Here is a 21,986-nt window from a genome sequence, read left to right as displayed (position 1 = left end):
GGAAAGCAAAAAACTAATTGTAGCATAACTTCCAAGGCTTCAAAAAACACCTGTTTCCCATATCCTTTGAGCCTCAGGAGGTTTCTGAGCTTAGACTCTCCAACAAAATCCTATCACAATAACCTAGATGAGATTAGTTATATTTACACATCCCAAAATGTCCAACAAATAGAGAAATGCATACAGCATATTTGCACTGTTGTAAGAAAATGCTCTCACCATAGGCACAGCTTAAAGTGTTTGCTGTGCTGTTGCTCATTATTCTATTGTGATGCTGGGGGTTATTTATATTATACACAGCATAATTTCCAGTTAAAAATTAGGAAAACAATCTTACAACAGGTGGTGCCCACAAGTGCAGTAGAGCTGCAGTGATTACAGCATGATTGCATGCCAAAGCAACTACACTTATTATTATTTATATGGCAGTAGCACACAGACCCAAATTTGGGATTAGAGCCCCATACTACTAGGTATAATGTAAACATGTAGGTGAAGTACCTCCTGACCTGAGTAGCTCATAATCTAAAACAATAACACCACCACAACTGTGAGGAAAAAACGAAAAAAGAGCAAACAGAGCAGAACAGGGGAAGAAGAGGAGGAAAGACCAACTTGTAGGGGATCTAGCCATTCAGCTCACCTGCCTGCCTGCTGGCTAGCCTTGGCATTAAAGCATAGGGTAAGACTCCAAATTAAGTAATCTGACAAGTCCGTGTAAGAATGAAAACAGAATACACTAGGTTTTGTTATGCAAATATATGCGTATCAAACACCACAAGTATCACAGTGTATTCCCTATCTGCTTATTTCTGTAGGCACACAAACCTGCATGCATGCATACATATATGAATCATGATATGGTGATGCTTATTTAGCTTTTATTCCAATATAAGCAAAGCACTTAAAAGGGAGGTGATGTTGCAGAGAATCAAACACGTTGCATCAGAACCATACACATCCTGTGGGCTAGCATCCAAAGCCAGCATTCTGTTATATTTTGGAAGCTCTTAGACCTGAAATTGGCTAAGTAAACCTGGCATATCTACCTGGACTTTCACATCACTAACTTCAGATAAAGAACAAGGGGCAGAAGTAGATGAATTCACACAGCAAAACAACTAGTCTTCTTGCAATAGTCTTTGCAACAGTAACAGCAAAGGAAAGAGAAATACATAAAAGTCACAACACTGTCCTGAAGCCTCAGCCACTCTTAGAAGAGAGACCTATCACTTTACATAATACTTTACAAACCAATGCTTACTTCAAAACATGTCTATTAACAGTAAAACCTGCAGATCTGGCAGCCTCCCAATCCTAACACTGCCTTTGTGCCAGAGAAATCTCTGAGTAAAGGCTGCTTTACTTTACAGCGACTCCAGAGAGCCCTTAGGACTGAAAGCTCAGCTAAATCTCTCAGGTGCGTGCCCTTCTAACAAGCCTCTGCTTTTCCAGGCACTCAGGCTCCCCTCCAGCCATGCCAGGAGAGACCCACTTCTTTGCCAATGGACTACCTCTGCATCTGGAGCAACATGACAAAACCCAATTTGGGGCAGCTGAGAGCACACACAAGCATGCAATCTAGTCCTGTATTTTAGGAGGTACTTTCAGCAGCCTCTTAGAACAGGCATGCACCCATTAAATGTCATCTTTTAAACCTTTACAGTAAACTGTGTGCCTGTGCATACACCTTTTAAATGTACTTCAGTAGGATGCAAGGCACTCCAAAGGCTCAGCAGAGATGACACAACAGAAAGCAGAGCACTACATTCTCCACCTCCAGATTTTACAGGTTGTTCTGTTCTACCCTGAAGATGCAGGATGACTGCAGCCCTAAGGGTAACGGCTTTCCAAACTCTCCCCTCAGGTTCTTGCATCACCCAGCAGAAATGCTTCAGAGATGGAAAGAGGACTAGATATTTACAAGTGGTGTTTATTTTTCTGGAATACTACATGTAGTCAGCTACATATTCTTTTTCTTGCGATTTGAATATCCTTAAGCTGGTCTTCTGTGCCTCTTGTCCCTCTAGATCATTGAAAACAAAATAAAAGAACACTCTGCCACTTTATGGTGTGCTCTTACAAGCATTCTTGTTTGTTAGCACATAGTGGGAGCATGGGATGGCTTTCTGAAGGGCTATCTGTTCCAGCAGGTTTATATTTGAAGGTGACAGTAATGAATGGGATCAGCTTGTTCCATGCTAGCAAGAAGTAAGTCTCAGAGAGAGACAGGCAGCATGGCAAGGCGGATTTGTATCCGTTAGTGTTCCAGTAGAAGAGCTTTAAAGTTGGTCTCTTAGACTCATCCCTACTCCAGGTGGTTGCTAAGGGAATTAGAATATGGAGGGTTGTTTTATTTTTCCATCTTTAATGTTTTGACTGTAGTTCAGGTCATAACCTAGCTTAGGGGGAAGAGCTATACTGGCTTCATGCAGAAATAACTATGAAAAACTACCAGTGATACCACAATAGACAGGAACAAATGAACTGAGACTCCATAACATACTCTGAAATGCCTGTCTAAGGGAATTAAAGCCAAGCTCATGCAGTTCCAAACACCTACACTCACCAAGCCAGCCATCACCTCTGTCAGCCGGGGCAACCAGATGCCGTAGCCTGCACACGGGCTAGAATGAGCAAAGAACACATTCCCTCGCTGGAGAACAGAGCAGGGTATGTGTGCAAAAATGAAACAAAGGAATTTTCCAGAGAATACAAGAATGACTTTTTTTTTTCCTCCTTTTCCTCCACATTTTCCAACTTTTCTTTTTTTTGGTTGAAGTCAGTTGTAGTCTTCAGCAACGCTCATTAAAGCCTGTTCCAATTGTTCTCACACTGATAACAAGCATGTGCAAGGAAGAACTGCACAGCTGTATTCACTGGACAACAAATGCTTCAGGCAAAATTGTAGTGCTTCTCCTTAGGACAGCCTGTTCCTGCAAGACATGCCCGAAGGAGCAACAGGCCCTGACCTTCCTCCCCTGGTGAGCTCTGTAGCGCAGGGCTGAGGGCAAGGTGTTAGAAGTCAGTGTCCCAGGGGTGTCCTGCAAGTCTGCTCCACCAGACTGAGATTGTGCCTCCTTAGCAGCCATGTGCTGGGAAGGCAGGAGAGGTGTTTGTTAGTCCTCTGCCCCCCCCCCCCCCCCCCATACTCTCTGATAGAGAGAGAGAGAGGACATGGAAATTTTTCCAGCAGTTAGACTGGACTACATTCTGTAGGGCTGCCCCCAATCTCATCTCTGGCTTTGCTTTATTGCCCTTCTTTTCTGCCTTGGATCTACTCAGTCACAGTATTTGGGTCACATGTTGACTACAGAATTAGTCTTCCTCCCTTCTGCTGTTTCTGTAACTCCCTTAAAATCCACTGTGCATTTGAAAATAGCATTAAGTCTGTGTATACATATATACACACAAAAATACACATATAAAACAGAGCTCTTAAGAGCTCACATCCTGGGAGGAAGCCAGAATTGATTTCTTTAAACTCAGAGTGACTCCTGACTTATGAAGCAGGACATGTGTCTAAGAAACAGCAGTGGAAATTTGTCTTTTGCTGTTTCCTCTTATCACTCAACAAGGTTCTAGAGTACACTCACATCTCTCTGTAAGGGCTCTAAAGAAGCTGTACTGAAAAGCCTTGTTCCCATTAACAAACCTGTGAAATTCTCTAAGAGACTGACATATGGGAATACAGATACATGCATCACGTTCGTTGATCCTTGCTACCCAGCTTCCTTGCGGTCGCATTCTGCTCCCGTAAAGCAAGACTATCTATTAAGGCCTTGATATTTCATCCACTTTTCCACTTGTCACAATGCTGAATTAGTGCATGAAGTCTAAATGCTGTTTGAGCAAACACATGAGCTTCCAGGACTGAAGAGGAGTCTGACAAAGGTGAAATGTGACAGGTTTTTTAGGTGATGGCCTGATCCACCAAAGCGGTAAGGAGCTCAGGTAACAGGTACAGTACATACCTGCAGGTATTCTGCTATGTCCAGGGAAAAAGGCTGCTGCCATAAATCACCTTAGCTGTGAAAACATTCTCAAATGATAATGTCATCTCTAATATTTGGGAGATTAACTATCCAGTCTCTTCAGCCTCCTGCAACACAAAGAAGAAAGAAAAGAGAATGAAAAAGAAATCTATCTGAGGATAAGCCACTGATTTTAATCTGCCTGAACCCGAGGGACACAATTCATGCAATTTCTCCTCAGTACCACTCCCCTCTCAGGAGACATGACACTTAGTCAAGCAGTAATGCATCTGATTTATGTAAGCATAGAAGAACTAGCGATTCCTACGTTTCTGAAAGAGTCGAATACAGAGCTGAGCCTAGGCCACAAAAATTGCACCCAGGTCAAGGTTTTTTCTCAAGGTCAGAATTGCTTAAAATAGCACTTCAGAGATGAATCATAGACATTTGACATGAGCTATTGAGGATTCAAGAAAACGTACTAAAAATGTACCTGGATAAAGCATATTTTTGGTTGATAAATTCCTAGGATACAGCTGTCCTCTGCTCATTGCATTGACAATTAAAGGACGGAAATAGGGAACAAGAATATTTAATTTCAGTGGATGACGGCACCCAAAAACAATTAGTGAGGTTGGTTTCATCTTCACTTACCTTTACTACTGCCTTTAAACATTAAAAGTTCAGTGCAAAGAGATCCTAGGGTCCTGAAGATCTGAGATTCATGCATTAGAATTCTGCATTTTGTACTTGGCAGAACAGTGCTTTTGAATGTTGAAAACTGAAGGCTCTTTGGTGCACCCTTTGGTCCCCACCTCCACAGGCACTCACAGGAGAAGTACTGGTCCCTGCAAAACCTTCTGCTAAGAGAATCTCTCAAAATAGCCAAAGCCACAAGTGTACCTATTTTAAACAGTAAGGAAAGACTGAAAGGTTCCTTTCTAATCAATGATTTAATTTCCACAGTAAATTGCATAGTTCCATGTAAAGATCATGTGACTGGGAACAAAAAGGAGCCTCTTGCTGAAAGCTTTCATTTGGCCTTTATCACACTGTTTGGCTTCATATTCTATAAATAGATTGTGTGCACTGTTTTTCCTTTTGGCCTCATAGCTACAAACTGGTTTCCTATTGGCTTTTGAGAGTCTGAAGAAAATCTCCAGAGAATGCTGTAAGCGTATTTGATGGAAGCTCACAAGTGCATTAATTTCAAAATAGCGCTCAGTTGGCACATTTTAAATTTTGTAATAATCAGAGCTGTTTGTAATAGATTCATCTCCTTCTGCAGTAGAAACCAGGAATCTGAATAACTTGGTTTCTGCAATCTGATTTTAGTTACAGTTAGGCTGTAATCTATTTTTAGTTACAAACTGTTTCCTCAAGACAGATTCTACTGCTCATTAGCATTGGGAGTCTTCTCTACAAAAACATATATTGCAAAATTTCCTTTTAGCTCTGACTAGACCTATCCATTGAAACACAAACTGGGTTCTGCAAAGAGAAAGAGATTTTACAGCTCTTCTTGTCATTGATGGAAGATAAAGACACCAGAAATAAATTACACTTTTTGCCTAAAATTTTTTGTTTCTATCAGCACACAGTATCCCCTTAGAAAAAAATATGGGGGGGGGGGAACAGGAAAATCTGTTAATTTGATATATGAATTAAGAGGTTAAGGTTAAGAAACACAAGTGAAAAAACCCGAATGAAAAATAGTAAAATACCAGTTCTGCCCAATTTCTGATCGCATAGCAGTGAACTACTTCATCAATACACAGCCAAGAGAATGCTCTGCAGTGACTCCTCCTGATGAGGTGTGTTTAAATAGAGGGTTGCTATTCAAATCATCACATTCACCAGCTGTTCTTTCCAAAAGAAGTTTAATCTACTTTGCTTCCCATTTCACCACAGGTGCCAGCCCCTGTTGCTTCAGTCCAGCTGCCTATTTTTCTATAGTAATCAATATTTTGCAGGCCATTTTTTCTACAACACCCATTCTGGGTAACCTCCAGGCACCCAAACTTTTAGCACTCTGATTTCCAGCATCTAAACTGCCAGCCTTGGTGAGACTAAGGACCCTCTGGCCCACCTTCCAACAGTGGCCAGCAATGGATTGGAAGAATAAAACAGGGCACTTCCAGCACGATCTTTCCTCTAACATAGTGTCTGCTTTCTGGAAATCTGCAGTTTAAGAAGTTTCTGAGGACAGAGCTCCTATCCAAGATCATGGTGTTTAATATCTTTGGATGTCTATTCTCCAGATGTGCTTATTATCTCTTAAAGTTGAAAAGATTTCTACAGCAAGCAGAAGAGATTTACTTTAGCTCACCCCTGAAGGCAATGAAAAATAACTCCCACTTTAGCACACTGACAAATACCAGCAGATGGTAATTCTGACACACAGCAACTTCTTGAGCTGTGGTCCTGCAAAAAGCAGCTCCTTACTGTGCCCCAAAGTCTGTGGCAAAGATGACTCACTTCTGCAAAATATTTGCATTACTGAAGACAAACTATTCCAACCTCTCTAAATAGCTAATGCCAGAACTGATAGGTGTCTGAGTCTGGAGGTGCTATTTGGCAAGTTTTGTTGTGCTTGTTGTTGTTGGGTTTTTTTATTTTTAATTCTTTAGCTACTATTAATGATGTATTGCATTAACAATTTTTCTCATTAAAATAATTTTCAAGGTAATTCATTGCCACAGACAAGTAGGAAGAGGAAAAATAAAAACCTTATATGTAGTCCTGGCTACTTTCCCTACTTGCTAGGCAGAGAAATTAGTTAAGAACACAGAGTAACAATTCTATTTTAAAAAGTAAATCAATTTAATCCCCAAGTACCTCAAATATCAAGGCAAAACATTCCTCCTCAGGAGGAAAAGATCCCTGAAAAAAGAAATCAGATAGGGACATTGAAAGGACATCCAGTACCTCCTAGGTCCCAAAGTAGGAACAACTATCTCTGTCATTCCTGAGAGATATTTCTCTAACCTGTTCTTCAAGACCATCAGTGACACCCTAGCAATCTCTTCCAGCGCTCCACTATCCTTGCTTTGGAAAGGCTTCCCCACACACGCTTTTTTAAAAACATGTTCTTTGAATGCTGTAATCTAGTTCTATTAATTCTTGTTTCATCTACCACATAGCTTTTATTCTCTGTGAAGAACAGACTATTCTTCTTTACAGCAGCTTTTTCTGTATCTGAAAACTCCTGTTACGTTTCCTCTGCTCTTTTATTTTCTAACCAACCCAATTTGTTTCAATTTTCTTTGTAGGTTTTTTTTTTTTTTTTTTTTTTTTTTTTAATCATTTACACTTTGGAGCCTCTCCAATCAGTCTACATCATTTCTGAAGCTACCATTCACACTCCAACATCCTCTTCAGACCCTGTTGCTACATGCCACACAGTTTTTCCAGTCAGGTTCTAAAATGACCTTTTTTAAGCTGAGCGCAGTGTCTTTAGTGCACAGTTAACCTGAGTTCTTTGTACTTAGGTTAATACTTCCCCAGTGAGCCTCACGTCAGAGAAGTCACAGGAACAGAGAAGTGGAAGGAATCTCAGGAAGTCATCTAGTCCATATCCCACCTCCGAGAAACAAGCAAGTACCACATATCTATGCTGTCTTTAAAGACTACAGCAACAAAGACTTTATGTCCTTTCTAAGCAGTCTTTAGATTAGAAATTCTAAATCCCTGTTAGCTCATTCATCCCAAGCGTCAAAGATCAACTGATCAGTAGCCATCATATAATGGCTACTTATTTGCAATATTTTTAATATATGGAAGCTGTTCTCAGGACCCCCACATAGTCTTATATGGACCAAACAAATCCAACATTTTTATCATTTCCCCAGGGACATGTTTCTTTGCATCTTATTTCTACTGTTCACCTCTGAACTTCCTATATTTCTGCTGTCAACGTCTTTTCCTGCAGCAGTACCCCAAAACTGTATTGCAGCTCACACTTCATACCTGCTGAATAGAGCAGAAATTTACTCCAAGCTTGTTTTACATACTATATTCCTGCTAATAAACCTCAAAGTGAGGCTTCTTTTTTCTTAAAACAGAACCAAAATGTTGTCTCTTATTGTTTTTGTAAGCCAGTAAAACACCTCTCCATCTTTACCCCCTCCCCCCCCCCTTTTTTTTTTAATAATTTCTCTAGTTGATCATGGGCATTTTAACTCCAAACCTGTAAATCCAAAATGTTCATTACTTTGCTGAATTTGGTGTCACTTCAACATTTTTATAACAGACTTTCTTATACTGCAATATCCAAGTTAATCACCTAATGCTGCTGAACAGCATTAGAATGAGAAGTCTCCCCTTCGAGAATACACTTGTTACAGTGTCCAATTCGGCAGCAAACTGTTGAAAATTGCCCACTAGGTCAAATTTGTCTGTCTGTCACATGCCCATTTTACTATGTTTTAATCTAGCACCCTAATTTGCTTACAGGCATGTTACGTGTGATTGTGTCCTGCCTTGCCTTTGAAAAAGATTCTCCCAAACCTACTAGACCCCTGTCCACATTAACAACACGATAGTTATTTATGGTATTTGTAAGGACAAGAAAGATTTTAAAGTAACATTTAAGCATGTATTCCATTATTCGTTCTAGTTATTAAGAGTTAGCTTCCTGTAAATTCTCCATGGCCTCCTTCCTCTCAGCTGTCCCTGCATTTTCAAATGTAAGTAATATATTTGCCTTCTTGACATCGTGAGGAAACTTATCCATCTACCACCACTCCAAAAGATAAAGGCAGAATGCATTTGCAAATTTCTAATATTCTAAGGTACGGTCTCAAGCTCTGCTGACATGCATAATGTCACTGATCTATCAAGTACACCTGACCTGTTCCTTTTTCATTCCTGCATAGTTTTGTTAAAACTGAGCATTTTAAACATCTGGTCATAATCAATTTTCTCTGTGGCAGCTGAAGGGAGAAAGACATCAAATACTTTTGCCTGGGTCACCTATTATTTGCTCTTTTCCACATTAAACAATAAACTTCTACTTTTCAGCACCTTGATTACTTCTTAAGTATTTCCTTACTACTCTTCCTTCCTTGCTGGTTGTAATTCAGTTTAAGCCTGTGCTTTCTGACTTTTCCCTACATGCTCACACAATCTTTCACATTAGGCAGTAAAGTGCAGCTTTTTCACTTTTTTTTTTCCTTTCTTCTCCTGATTTTCAATGTATTAAAACATGTTTGTCCCTCGCTGCATGCCATCTCTTTGGGATCATTAGCTGAGAGCAGCCGCGTTGCAAAATAACCCTTGCATTGCACAGAGGGATTGGATTACTGCACAGAATAATTGTGTTAGCAGCTGACAAACTGTGTTAACCCGAGCTGTAGCCTATGTGACCAGACAAGCCAGTCAATTCAAGCAAAAAACACCACCGTCCTCATGTTAAAGGCTTCTGCCTTTGAACAGGACTTGAGTTGGGGCAAAACTGAAGTTATAACTCAACTTTACTCTACTAGTCAAGACAAGTCCACAAAGCACTCAGAAGAAATGTGGCAGACACTTCCCATTAAACTCTGTTGAAAATAAAACAAAAGCAATAGGCTGCACAGCACAAAGAAAGGCCTCGCTGCCAGCTCACATTTCAGCTCTAACAACAAGGAGAAGGAGAAGGAAGATCGACTCTTTCAAGATCTGGTTGCTCTAAGAGTTGCTCTCTCTCTCTCTCTGCTTTTGCACTAGATCCCCTGTCACAGACACTACGCAGGAATGCGCTGTGCCCACAGAAAACCTTTAATACACCTGTTAATAGGATAAAAGGTTTCAGGCAAAGCCAGATCAAACACTACAAAGCATGGTAACACAGATTTGGGGGCAGGGAGAGTGTTTGCCCATTTTACAGATGACAAAATATTGAGGAACTAATGCAAATAGAAACAAAATACAACAAACATTTTGCAACCAAAAATATACTAAGAGCATGATAGTGCTGTTTTTGGTAGTTCTGTATCTCATTTAACTCCTCCAGTCATACAAGTCTAAGTGTTTCAGTGGAATAGAAAACAAAATCGTTCAATCCTTAGGGGAAAGTCAGAGTTTATCTCTAGAAAGCATGAAGCCGCAAAACTGAAAAGATGCCAAAGTTGACAGTTAACTGCCACATGCTATTGAAGCCTTTTTTTCTTTCTTTTTCCCCCATCCTCCCTTCCTAAACTCTTTCTTCCCATTCCCAGAAAAGACTCAAGTTTGGAAGTCACTGAATTAATTCCACAAGTACGACAGTACTTTCACAAACTGCTTAAAAGCTGAAGTATCAGATTTCACAGCTCTGTGAAGAGGCTGGAACAACTTCAAAGCACTTCTAAAATATCTGTTACTTTATTATAAAGAGACAATAGTCTCTCCACTGTTAAGGTTGAAACAATCCTTCCATTAGAAGGCTGATTTTGACATATAGAATCTCAACTTCAACAAAACCAAACCAACATGTCTAAAATTATACAAGCAACACTGTATGCCAAGGCAGAACTTACCTGTAAAGTTTGAACCAAATCAGAAAAAGTGTTTGCATGATTTCAAAGTTTTTAGAGAAATTACATGATCTCAGGTCTGCTACAACTCCAAAACGGCTAGAACAGAGAATCCCAAATTTGCTTCAACATGTTGGTCCTGATACAAAGTAGGTGTTTTTAGCAAACTTTAAGTTACTAGAAGTAGTTCTGTATTACACTATCAAAACCAAATCATCTTGAATTGTTCTCTGAACTTTAGTTAACTTTTAAATAGACAAATATGTTCATCCCAGAATTTATGAGGACAGGTTTCATAAAACCTTCCTATCTTGAATAATTTCAGATATATCAATTTTTAAAAATGTCATTTTCTTATCATAGTCTACTTTGGTACTAAAAAAGTCAATCTTTATAACTTCTTACTACACAAAACATGTAGGATTTTATGTACTTTTGGCCCAATGATTTTACAATCAAAGCCTTACACTCCTTCAAAACATCAAGAGTAGTTGCAAACGTCATCTCACATAAGAGCAAGGATGTGACAAAAAAAAATGATGATTACTAGGAAAAACAAAATGAAATAAGAAACAGGGATCAAAACCAGATACAAGTATATTAAGAATGGCAAAACTGACTAAGCAAATACTGAACTGAGAATACCCTTCTAAGCTTCAGGTCAATGGAAAATTTTAATTTACAGCTATATCATGTGGAACAGAGCTGTTACAATTCCAAACATGACAACTGGGTGATATATGTCATTTCCCATGTTCTTATATGTCTTAGTGTTTCAGTTATTATATGACAAGCTGAGAAGCGGTAATGCACAGAGGAGTGACAACAAAGCTGGTCAAAGGATAGTCAAAATTTGTCGAAGTGTGCTGGAAACCATGGGAAGAACAAAATGTTAGCGGCACTGACGCTTGGAAAAAAATAACTCTAGAATTCTAACTAAGGACAAAATGAAACACTAGATGCATTCCTAAGGCAAGGTATCATGTATGTGGATGATGCTTTATAGAAAAGCTTATGTGAAAGGAACAGGAAAGGTCAACTGAAAGTAAGGCAGTCTCATGTTTCATCATTGTCTCTCCATCTTCAGAACCATTGGAACAAACTCTATACAGGAAAAAAGAATCCCACCATTCCAATTTAATCATAACTCTCTTTGCTAAGGAATAAGAGTAGAACCTTTATCTCAGTAAAGAGAACAGTAAAGTTTCCACTGAATTTATAAGGAAAGGAATTTACCCTGATTGCTTAATCCTCTTATCCTGTTGAAGTAGTGCTTTGACTCCGCAACACTGCCATCCAGTCCCTGGACAACAAACTGTTCATGTTTTTCTTTCTGTCACTGTGTTTCTCAAAGCACTTGTATCACCCAAGTATTTCACACGCAAAAGTGAAGGAAAAAAAAAAACATGAACTAAATTAGCACCTGGCTTTATTTACTTGTGCTGGTTGTCCTCTGGGGGGCTGAGAGAGGAGAAGATGCTGAGGAATCTTGCCTGCTCTGCCATTCCCACCCATAACAGACATAAGTCTATTAACCAACTTTAAGTTAGGGACTTCAAGATTATGGAAAGTACCTCCCAGAACATCAGGCTTTAAGCCACCAGAAGCAAAGAAAGCTGTTCTTAGATGATGCTACTAGTTTTGTGACTTGGTCTTTAGTACTGAATGCATCTTTCAGTCCATCTCCTTCCTCTTCCTTTCTAACAATCTCTTCCCCATGTAATCTGTATTTTCTTCTTAGTATTTCAGATGTTGTAACAATGCTTAGAACTGAACTCCCCAAACACTGCCAGGCCAAGAATCAGCTCAATATTCTATGAAGCATCCTATATTCACAAAAATCAAAGGTAAAACGGAGGAAAAGTCTTAGACTGAAATATACTTTGTTTTTTCTAATCAGTTATAATAAGCAGCAATGGAGGAAAACAAAAAAAAAGAAGGGGGGGAATTATACTGAGATAACCCTTTAAAAAATAAATACACAGAATCTAAAAAGACAGTAGGTAATGAACAGCCACAAACCACAGTACTGGCTGTAGATTAAACTTATGTAAATTAGGTACACTTTCTCTTCCCCGAGTATATGATTTGTAAGCTTGTATATTGTTAAGCAAACTTTTTCCCCATGCAGCCATTCCCATTCCAGGTCAGAAACAGGCATTATGACCAAATCAGTGCTTCTCATGATAACGTTTGGTTTTGCAAGTTTTGATGTGGTTATCTTGGTAGATAGATATATCAATCTATGCCATTTATTTGGTATAGCATATTCTAGATTATTTTTAAGAAATATCAAATGTCATATGAAGGAAAAGTCACAGTGGTAAATCACTTGGAAAGTGCCGTAAAGGTACTGAAGGTCTCACCCCACCACAGAATCAAAATTGGGTTGCTGATCTGTTACAAACTGGGAACACCTATAATAAAAGCAACGTCTTTTTTTTCCCCAAGAAGGCAAGGCAACATACACAGAAAAAAAAAGAATAGTAATATGATGCTACAGCAATGCTCACCACAGAACAGAAGGATCATAACTCTTAAGAGCAGTCACCGCTTAAGTGCATAAAGTTACTGAGGTGGTTCTCATAACATTTCCCCTCCCCTGTTTTTTAATATTGTTATTTATGGACATGTACGTGTAGGTACATACAAACACTTTAAAAGATGTGGCTTGTTAACTTAAAAGCGATAGCATATTTCAAGCAAAAGGAGCAGGGAGCTATTTCCTACACAGCACTATCTTCTTTAAACATAATAAAACTAAAAAAGTATTGCAAACTGTAAAAAAATAGAAGAAAGATTTAAATCCCAAAATGATTCATTATAGCTCAGGCAAACAGGATTTTTTTTGTTGTTGTTGTTATTTTCAGGTCTGTTGCTCTTCATTGGTGCCATAACAATTGCTGTATTTTTCCTGAAAACACAAGGGTCTTGCAAGTAATTCACAAAATCAGAGAATGATAAGTCATATTTTACAGTCCAGAATATCTTAAGGTAATTTCAGCAGTGCATAAGTAACAGCAAATGGCCTGGTTTTCAGAACTGATCCTCAACCTCAAATCCCTCTGTAAAAGATAGTATCTGTCATTGTCTCATACCTGTGGAAACCAGGCCACCTCTAAAAGTTGGAAATAAATAATAAAGATACTCTCTATGCAAAAGGAATTGTTAATTTCTTTATACATAAAAAAGTCACCTGTTTTAAAACTGTTAACTCATGGAAAATTTCTAGTGCTTAGTTTTGATTTACATTCATACACTTTTCCCCCACAAATGTTCAAATGTACCATTTTTTAATCTATTCTCAGTGAGAAATGATGGTATTAAATGCCTACTTTTTATCTTCCTCTAAGTCAAACGTTGGTTGCTTAAGAGTTAAGAATAGCAGAAGGAATCTGATAGAAAATCAGCATTTGAAAATTAAAGCTCAGTTCCACTGTACCATCAGAACAGTCTTGACAACTATGACAATCTTACGTATACCTATAAAAACATTACAGTATAACGCTGTTTTGTTGCGCATAGTACTATAAAAACATACAGCACAAAAATGTCCAGGAATTAAAATGCAACGGCTACAGTTAAACGCAAATATTTAGCCACTTAATTTATTTACCACTCCGTACAAGTCTTTCCTATTGAATATATACCTCAAAAATTGCACCAAGAAATGTTTCATAGAAATTCTTCAGATACCATCTAAATAGGGATGCAGATTTATCTGTCTTTGTCTTTTCCAGTAACAGATATCCCTCAAATCAAACAGCAATGCAAAGGGATTATCTAATTTACTAAACAGCCCATTTCAGAAGCAAGAGTCATATCCTGACCTCATTTTCACTGATGTAGTTCCAAGATGGCTATCAATTCCATAAAAAAAGAATCCAAATTTACCTTGGTTCAACAGAAACTGCTGAACCCCAATCTCATATAAATAAGTCCATTACTGAAATTGTGGCCTGGGTAAATATCTAGTACACTTTGAAACCCAAATAATTCAGCATTTTCTCCAATAGATATTACTCATCTTTAAAAACGCCCCACACATGTGCATCACAACTGCAGTATAAAGCAAAACCATAACTTGAACTCCATACAAAAAGCAACATTTCACATAAATCATTAATGAATAAGTATTTACTAAATACACATGTTAAGGCTGTTGTGGAATAAAAATGGAACTGAGTTTACAAAGAGGATTTGCAACTTTTGGTTAGCTGCAGTCAGCGATGAACTTGCCTTAGTTTTGTGCGCGCGCGCGCACACACACACACACACAGATACACGCATGTTTTGTCAGGTTTCAGGCACAGCCATTTTCTGATGACTTTATTTTGTCACCCTTTGTCTCCTGCCGTTCCATCAGACTGCCTTTTTCCTTCTTTATATTTTCTTTTATTTGGCCTTAGTGTATATTAGATGCTTAGAGTAAGAAGTCAACAAATAAATGTACTTTAGACCAACCTTTCCCTGTAGAAGGAACATTCCTCTCAACTCTGTTTTTTGCTTCCAGCAGGTCACATTCTTTACACAGGCTGCACTACACCAAAAGACCAAAAAATGCATCTTATAAAGAAATTATTTATTTTCCCCCAAATTAGATTTTCCTTTTGCATTCTCAAAGTTTTTATCTGTATTTTCCTCTTTAATAATAAAATTCGTTAAAGTCTAATTAGCATTTTGTAGGCACTGATTCACTAAAGCTTTTGACACAGGCCATTCTGGAAGCCTTGGCTAATATGATAGATCATGCTAGTGACACTGCCACGGACTCCAGACACTGTTTGGGGTATAGTTATGTAATGACTGCCAAAAGGCCCATGCAGGCAAATTACAGTCTTTAAAGTTGAGCTTTCAGGTACACTGGTAATTCAAATGGATCTCTGCTGGTGCCTGTACACAGAACCTTTATAACTCTTTGGATAAGGCACAGTTTAATGTGCACTCAGAAATCACTACGTACTGACCACAGAAATGGTCACTGGGAGTAGTTCAAAATGTTTTACGGGAATGCTTTGATGCTATCCAGAGCAGAACTACTGGCCAGTAGCAAAACTATAATTATGTTAGTTGGACTTGAAAGTTGGCGTTGAGTTGCAAGAATTCCCTTCTCAGCTTACCCGTTCCAGAACTTTATCAAGGCCAATGTACTTTTGGGAAAGTTCAGTCCCAGTGAAAATGCAAGCCTACAGCTGAAAACCCCTTGGGTTCAGTATTTTTGCTTTAAAATCTAGGTCATACCATTCTAACAGCAGCGACAGGATTTTACATGCAAGTGGAAAGAAACTGGGGATTCTACATAGGTGAGATGATATGAAACAAGTATCATGTTTACAAAAGTGCTACTATATCTGTAAAAATATTAATATCAGTTCATTACAAGTATTGTGTCTGGCCCTGCTACCGTCTGTGAGGGGGATTTTGTTATCTAGTGCAACAAGATAGAGCTTTAAACAGTGCCTGCAGCACACAAGTCCTGTGTTTATTCCCAACAATACATTCATAAATTATAAAACTGAAAAACAACCACTTTGACTTTGTGGGATGCAGGAATTTACTTAGTCATGACATGTTCTGTCTGCTGCTGTGACCAAAGGAGGCATTCAAAACCTAATTGCAAGCTTAACGTTTGCTGTAACCTGGTACATCACCACCATACACCTGAACAGATCCAAAAGTAGCCTCCAAATTCACATGTCAAGGATGACTGATTAATAGCACTTGCATGGTTTTCCACTGAAGCAGGGTTTGGTGCAGCTACTGCATGGGTCTGAGCCATGGCAGTAGACCCAGTACATCATACTTCCAAGCATGTGTGCTTCGCAGAGACTACTAACGGCACAGTTGCAGATGCCACTACCTGCAGGTGAAGCCCTCTGATGATTCTGCCCACCCTGCTGCTTAAGTCACTTATAGTGAGAGAAGAGCAGCTAAGGTCAGTCAGGAGAGGGTAATCTGTCTGGTGCAAAGAGTAAAGTTCAGTATCTAGGTTTCACTTTCATCATGCTGTTTCCAAAGGCAAAGATCAGAACTGTGAATTTTGTTATGCTTTTTTTTTTCCCCCAATAGTTGTTGGCTACATTTTTTAACCCTCTGCTTCCCTGTATAAACACATGTTCCAAGCTTGAGACTATTGTTTAACTTTCATCTCATTCACACCTTACTGGATCGAGGAATGGTTATCTCTACTCTCCACTCTTCAAACTGGCTCCAAAATACAGGATTGACTAAACAATAATTATAGTTTTAAAAGTCTTTATTTGCTTTGTGCCTCATGACACTGGTTTATAGAAGCCAGTGCACAATGTACTGCCACATAAACCCATGTAAGGTTCCCATTATCATACAAAAAACTGGCAGAGAACTACTGTTTTTCCCCTCACTCCCAAACAAAGAATGTTTATGAAAGAGAATTTCCTCCTCCTTTAAACCAGTCTCATTTCAAGTCTCACTGTTTAAACAGAACACAATACAATACACTCACGCCTTATGGATTATTTTGGTAGAATTCTTTTCAAAATGAGCTGCAGCTCTAGAGAATTATCTATTTGGGATTCAGCTTCCTCTAAAAAATTAGGATTTGTTTCTGTTCTAGGAAGTCAGGATACCTTCTGTGTTTATGTATTTCATTTTACTCTGCAATACATAACCCTAATTACTTTTGGCAGTGACAAAGTTGCAGAAATAATTTAAAATTATGATCACATGGAAACATTCTACCTTATTGCAGCAAAATCAGCACTCATGTTTTAACTCTCCTGACCTTTCATTTCCTGCACAGAAGCACAGGAGGTAAAATCTATTTCTGTTGCCATGGCCTTAGAAGTTCTCACAATGTCATTTTTGAACATCTTCCTTCATGATCAATGAAAATACATACAGTGATACACTTTAAGATACAATGCAGTTAAGAGAGCTATCAGTACTGCAATAGCACCAAATAGGCATATTACAGGTAGAATTAGACTAGAACACTAAAAACATGAAATCAAAGAACGTCAATCTAAATTTCTCCTTGTCATCCTCAGAAAACAACACAGAAGAAACTAAGGAACGTAAACTATAAACTTGAGGAATCTGACTCTTGCTTGCTGGGTAAATATGGCTTTGAAAAAGGATGTGTAGAAGTACTGAAAACAACAAAATACGCAAAGACAATAAAGGAGAATTTGATGACACTGGACTTGTAATTTCTTTCTTTTATTGAGTTTCATTGCTTGTTTCCTTCTTGTTTCATTATAGCTAGTGAAGTATTTTTAAGGGAAGTATTGTAACATAGTGATAGTTATCTATGTAATTTTTTAAGTTATTCATGGCTTAACTCCAATTTTTAGGAATTAGCCTTAGCTATTTTTCAGATAAAGCATGTATTTCCTGTAATTTCCAAAAATAACTTCAGATGATCACCAGAGCTAGAAGAGGTGTTAATCTGTAGTAAGCAATACTTGACATGTCTACATGAAGTTCAAATTTGAATTTATTACAGAGCATCTGATGCATATAGGGACAGAAGTAATAACTAGCTAAAAAAAAAAATAGTAAATGCTGAAAGGTGTTGATCACAGCACTCCTTAAAAGATCTGGCATCAGTTTATATTAGCGTTATATATGACAAACATCTTACCGAAATAACACCACTGTTAAGCAAATGGACTAACAATCCAGCGTTGCTGTTATCAGTGTTATTTGCCTAACAAGGATCCATGATTATTTTATAGAGTGATGGAAGTTTCATTACAAATTAATTTCACTGCACCAGCTAGCAAGATTTTTTATGAATATACTATGCAAAAGAATCTCTGATCCTAACACTAAATTTATTTGTATCCCATCAAAAAGAACATAGCAAGTTCTTTTAACTGTTAGTCTTCTAATTCCTTGCTACTTTTCCTCTAATGACTGTATCAGTTTAATAGGCTACTACCTCCCACATCATAACATGTTGCCTTTTGAGTTGTGTTCTGTCCTCTGTGTTATCATCTTCTAAACTGTATTTGTGAAGTTCGTTAAAAAAAAGAAAAAGTGCTTGCTTTTTATTTCAGAGGTCTTACTTCAAGTGAAATCACTCCACATATCTAGCCAAGAACAGAATTACACAACTAGGCCAAAATACCCAGTATATCCATCAGGCCATTATTTGCAAAGCAAGATATCAAAGTGGGCAGAGCCTTATCAAACCAAAAGAAATCTGTAGTGTGGAATAACGGTTTTATTTTCAAAAACCGAAATGCTAAAACAAGCCTATTTATTCCCATTAAAATTGAAGAGGTTGTAGTTTCATGATCCACTGGTTCCAACGGTAATTTCAAGTTAAGGATTTCATGCCTTCTCCTATCCTTTTGTTACTTAAATGTAAGTCAGTTCAATGGCATCGCTCACAGTATGTCCCCAGAGAGCTTTGCTGGCGTGCTGTGCAGCAAGTATAGCAGTAGCAGTTGTGCAGCCGGAGTTCTCTAAGGCAAGAGTGTCCCCAAAGTCAGCACACAGTGGCCAAAATACATTTGGATGCTAAAAGTGCTTCACAGAACAGGATCCTAATAGAGGAAAGCAAAGAAAAATAGTTCGAGGAAGGCATGAGGCACTCATCAAGCAAGATGGGTGTGAGAAGAAGGAACAAGAAGGAATAAGAAGCTTCCTCCTAGAAGCATCCATGGGAAAAGTTAAGAGGAGGAGGAAAACTAGCTCACTGTAAATAAGTGTCTTACATTTTGACAGGGCACAAAGTCAAGACATTGATAGGAGAACAGCATCATGTCTTCAAGGAAGCTTTGAAGATCTTTATTTCCTAGAGCTTCTAGCTCTTACTCTGCTTAAAATATAACTACGGGGGGAAAAGGGGAGAAAAAAAAAAAAAGAAATGTAGACCTCAAAAGCATTTACGTATGCGTGTATAAATCAATTCTTCATTAATTTACACATATACTGGCTTTAAGCTTCTGTTTGTAGTTTACTGGCTTCATTTAGTGAAGGTTACTTTAACAGGTCTTAAGTAGACACTTTACTGATCTTCTGAATAGCAATGCTTTCCTGAATCTGCATCAAGGGTGACCACTGGTAGATTACAGAGGAGGTTTTAGAGAACTGCAGAATTGGTTTAGATTGATCACTTTCTGGTGAGAACACCTCGATTGTGCAACAGTTCTAAAGAAATACAGAAGTTAAGGGGATTGCTGGACTAACTCTCAGTACAGAGGATGAAACCTTCAGGCAACCAAGTATTTTGGCTAATCAAGATAATATTATAAAGAACAGAGGAAGTACTAAAGTGACGTGATGGCTGAACTCAGGAGAGGTATGAAGGGCTGGAACAATGTAATTGTTCTGCAACAACCATGTTTGCATATATTCTTTACAAGCATTTCTGTGTTGCTCATCATCACAGGATTTGACTACTTCTTGTACTTTATTATCCTTGTAGCAGCTTTATGAGGAAGGAAAAAAGTCATCTTCATTTTATATGCACAAAATTAATGCAGCGATATTAAATGATTTATCCATATTTATACAGTATTTTAGAAGAGTAAAGAACAAAATTCAACTCTCATGTCTCATTGTTAGCTCTAATGTTAACAACACAAAAATGTCTTGCTCCTTCACACAAGTGTCATGTTCAAATCCTTCTCGTTATCTTTCCCTTCAAATGACAGCCGTCAGGATTAGCCACACGGACCCGGAGACTGGCGATTAGATACCAGATTACCAGGCCACTTTGCATAGAGAAAGCCTAACAAGAAAGAAGCCTGAGTAAGTCTTTTCTAGCAGATTTAGAAAATGATTAGAATTTCAGCTTACCTTTTGCTGTGGGATCCTGCTTAAGTGGCACTAATGCCTTGGATGCATGAGGCAGACTGCATGATTAAGAGAAGCTAGTGAGAACTCCAGCAACAGGTTGCATTACAGCCGTCACAGACAGACTATGAAGAAGCTGAAATTAATGCAAAACATGCTACTGATGAAGGTATGCTGACAAGATGAGCTAGATTACTTTGCCATGTAGCTGAGGCAAGCCAAATGACGTGGTATAATAGCAGGTTGGGCTGGACACCAACAATTTCCTACTATGAAGAGATAAAAAGAAAAAATAATGCAGATTCAGTGCACAGGGTCCTCAGGCTGCTCAAAAAAAAATTAGTTATTGAAAGCTTAAGAGTATCTAAGGTTCCAGTAAGTTTTAGAAGACATTCTTTTTCTCTAAAGTTTATTACTACAATCAGGAGCCTAACACTCATATCAGGAAATAACAAATGTTTACTATAACAGGGTAGAGAGCACACATTCAGCCCATTTTAAATACCCACATTTGCCACATAGTAATCAGCCATAGACAGGCAGCCTACACTGGCAAAGCTACAGATTGCCAATATGATTCACGTGATGGTCACCTTTTGTATATAACAAATTTAGTACATACTAAGAAAGAAGTTTGGTTAGCAATGCCGCAGCTATGCGGTCTACTTAAAATGTCCCATCCATATTTAAAAGGCTTAGTATTAAAAATGCAAATAACTTTGTCACTATTTTGGCTCTTTATTGGCTATAACTTTTTGAATTGGAACTGTCTGCAACCACAGGAACTGGAATCTTACCTTATTTAAGTTTTTTAAAGCACAAGCCAACATCTTGTTGCTGATTTCAGAAGATGTGGCCTAAGAGTATCAGGATACATGAGAAATTCTGTTTTGTTCTCAAACTCTTGCCCGTCTTCTTCTGAATAACAGTTTAAAAGACCTGAAACACTGTTCTGAGTTCACCAGCTGAAAGTGAAACAGGAAATTGATAAATGATTATACATATTACCCTTTCCTCTTTCAGTTAACATTCACAACATAGGAAAGAGAGCTTACTGAGGAAACAGAACGGGGCAGCGCACTACTGTTCGCTGTACAAGAAAAACTGAGAAAATCTCTGACGTTTCAACTTTATTGTGTTTTGTTAACATTAATAAATAATTCAGAGGATAACTAACATTTTATTTAGTCTAACAAATAATTAGATATTAAAAAAAAAAAAAACAAGCAAACAAAAAGAGAATGGGAGATAGGAGCTAACACTTCCTATTTAAATGGGATGGGCTCCAAGAAAATTTTCCCAACTATCAACCTCTATATACGATAACCATGAATAGCTAGCAGTCACCTTCAGGTCTCCTCCCATATCAAGAAGGTTCAATTAGGCCATCAAATCCTGCAAGATTTTAAAATAAAAATGTAAGATTATAAAAATATAAAAGGAAGGCTGAGTTTGCAACTCCCACATATACTATACTACAGAATGTACTTATACTTGAATGGCCAAGCAGGAGTAGAACTGTAAGGAAGAACTTTTTAAGAATTATTGGCAAAAGTATGACAGACCTTATCCAATATGTTTTAATTTTTAGCGATTCTGTAGCTTCACTGTTGCTTTAATTTTGTTCCTTGTAACACTACCCTCTACAAACATACTAAGTGAGTTCTCCAGTCACGTCTATTTCCTCCAAAAATTCAGCCTTAGGCTCTGCTTGTATCTGTAGAAA

The 21,986-nt window shown here is 38.2% G+C and overlaps 1 long non-coding RNA gene across 2 annotated transcripts; it reads right to left on the bottom strand.

Moving 5' to 3' along the window:
- Positions 1-4,003: 4,003 nt before the first annotated feature.
- Positions 4,004-21,211, bottom strand: LOC134144334 (uncharacterized). 2 transcript variants are annotated; one of them, XR_009959331.1, is made up of 3 exons: positions 21,058-21,211; positions 20,264-20,529; positions 4,004-4,102 (listed from the first exon to the last, which is right to left on the bottom strand). It is a non-coding gene; the product is annotated as an uncharacterized LOC134144334 (long non-coding RNA). The 2 variants fall into 2 exon arrangements; XR_009959330.1 differs by lacking the exon at positions 4,004-4,102 and adding an exon at positions 18,881-19,005.
- Positions 21,212-21,986: the final 775 nt, after the last annotated feature.

Source organism: Rhea pennata, chromosome 9 (assembly GCF_028389875.1).
Source record: "Rhea pennata isolate bPtePen1 chromosome 9, bPtePen1.pri, whole genome shotgun sequence".
Classification (NCBI taxonomy): Eukaryota; Metazoa; Chordata; class Aves; order Rheiformes; family Rheidae; genus Rhea; species Rhea pennata.
This window is presented reverse-complemented; position numbering and strand designations above follow the sequence as displayed.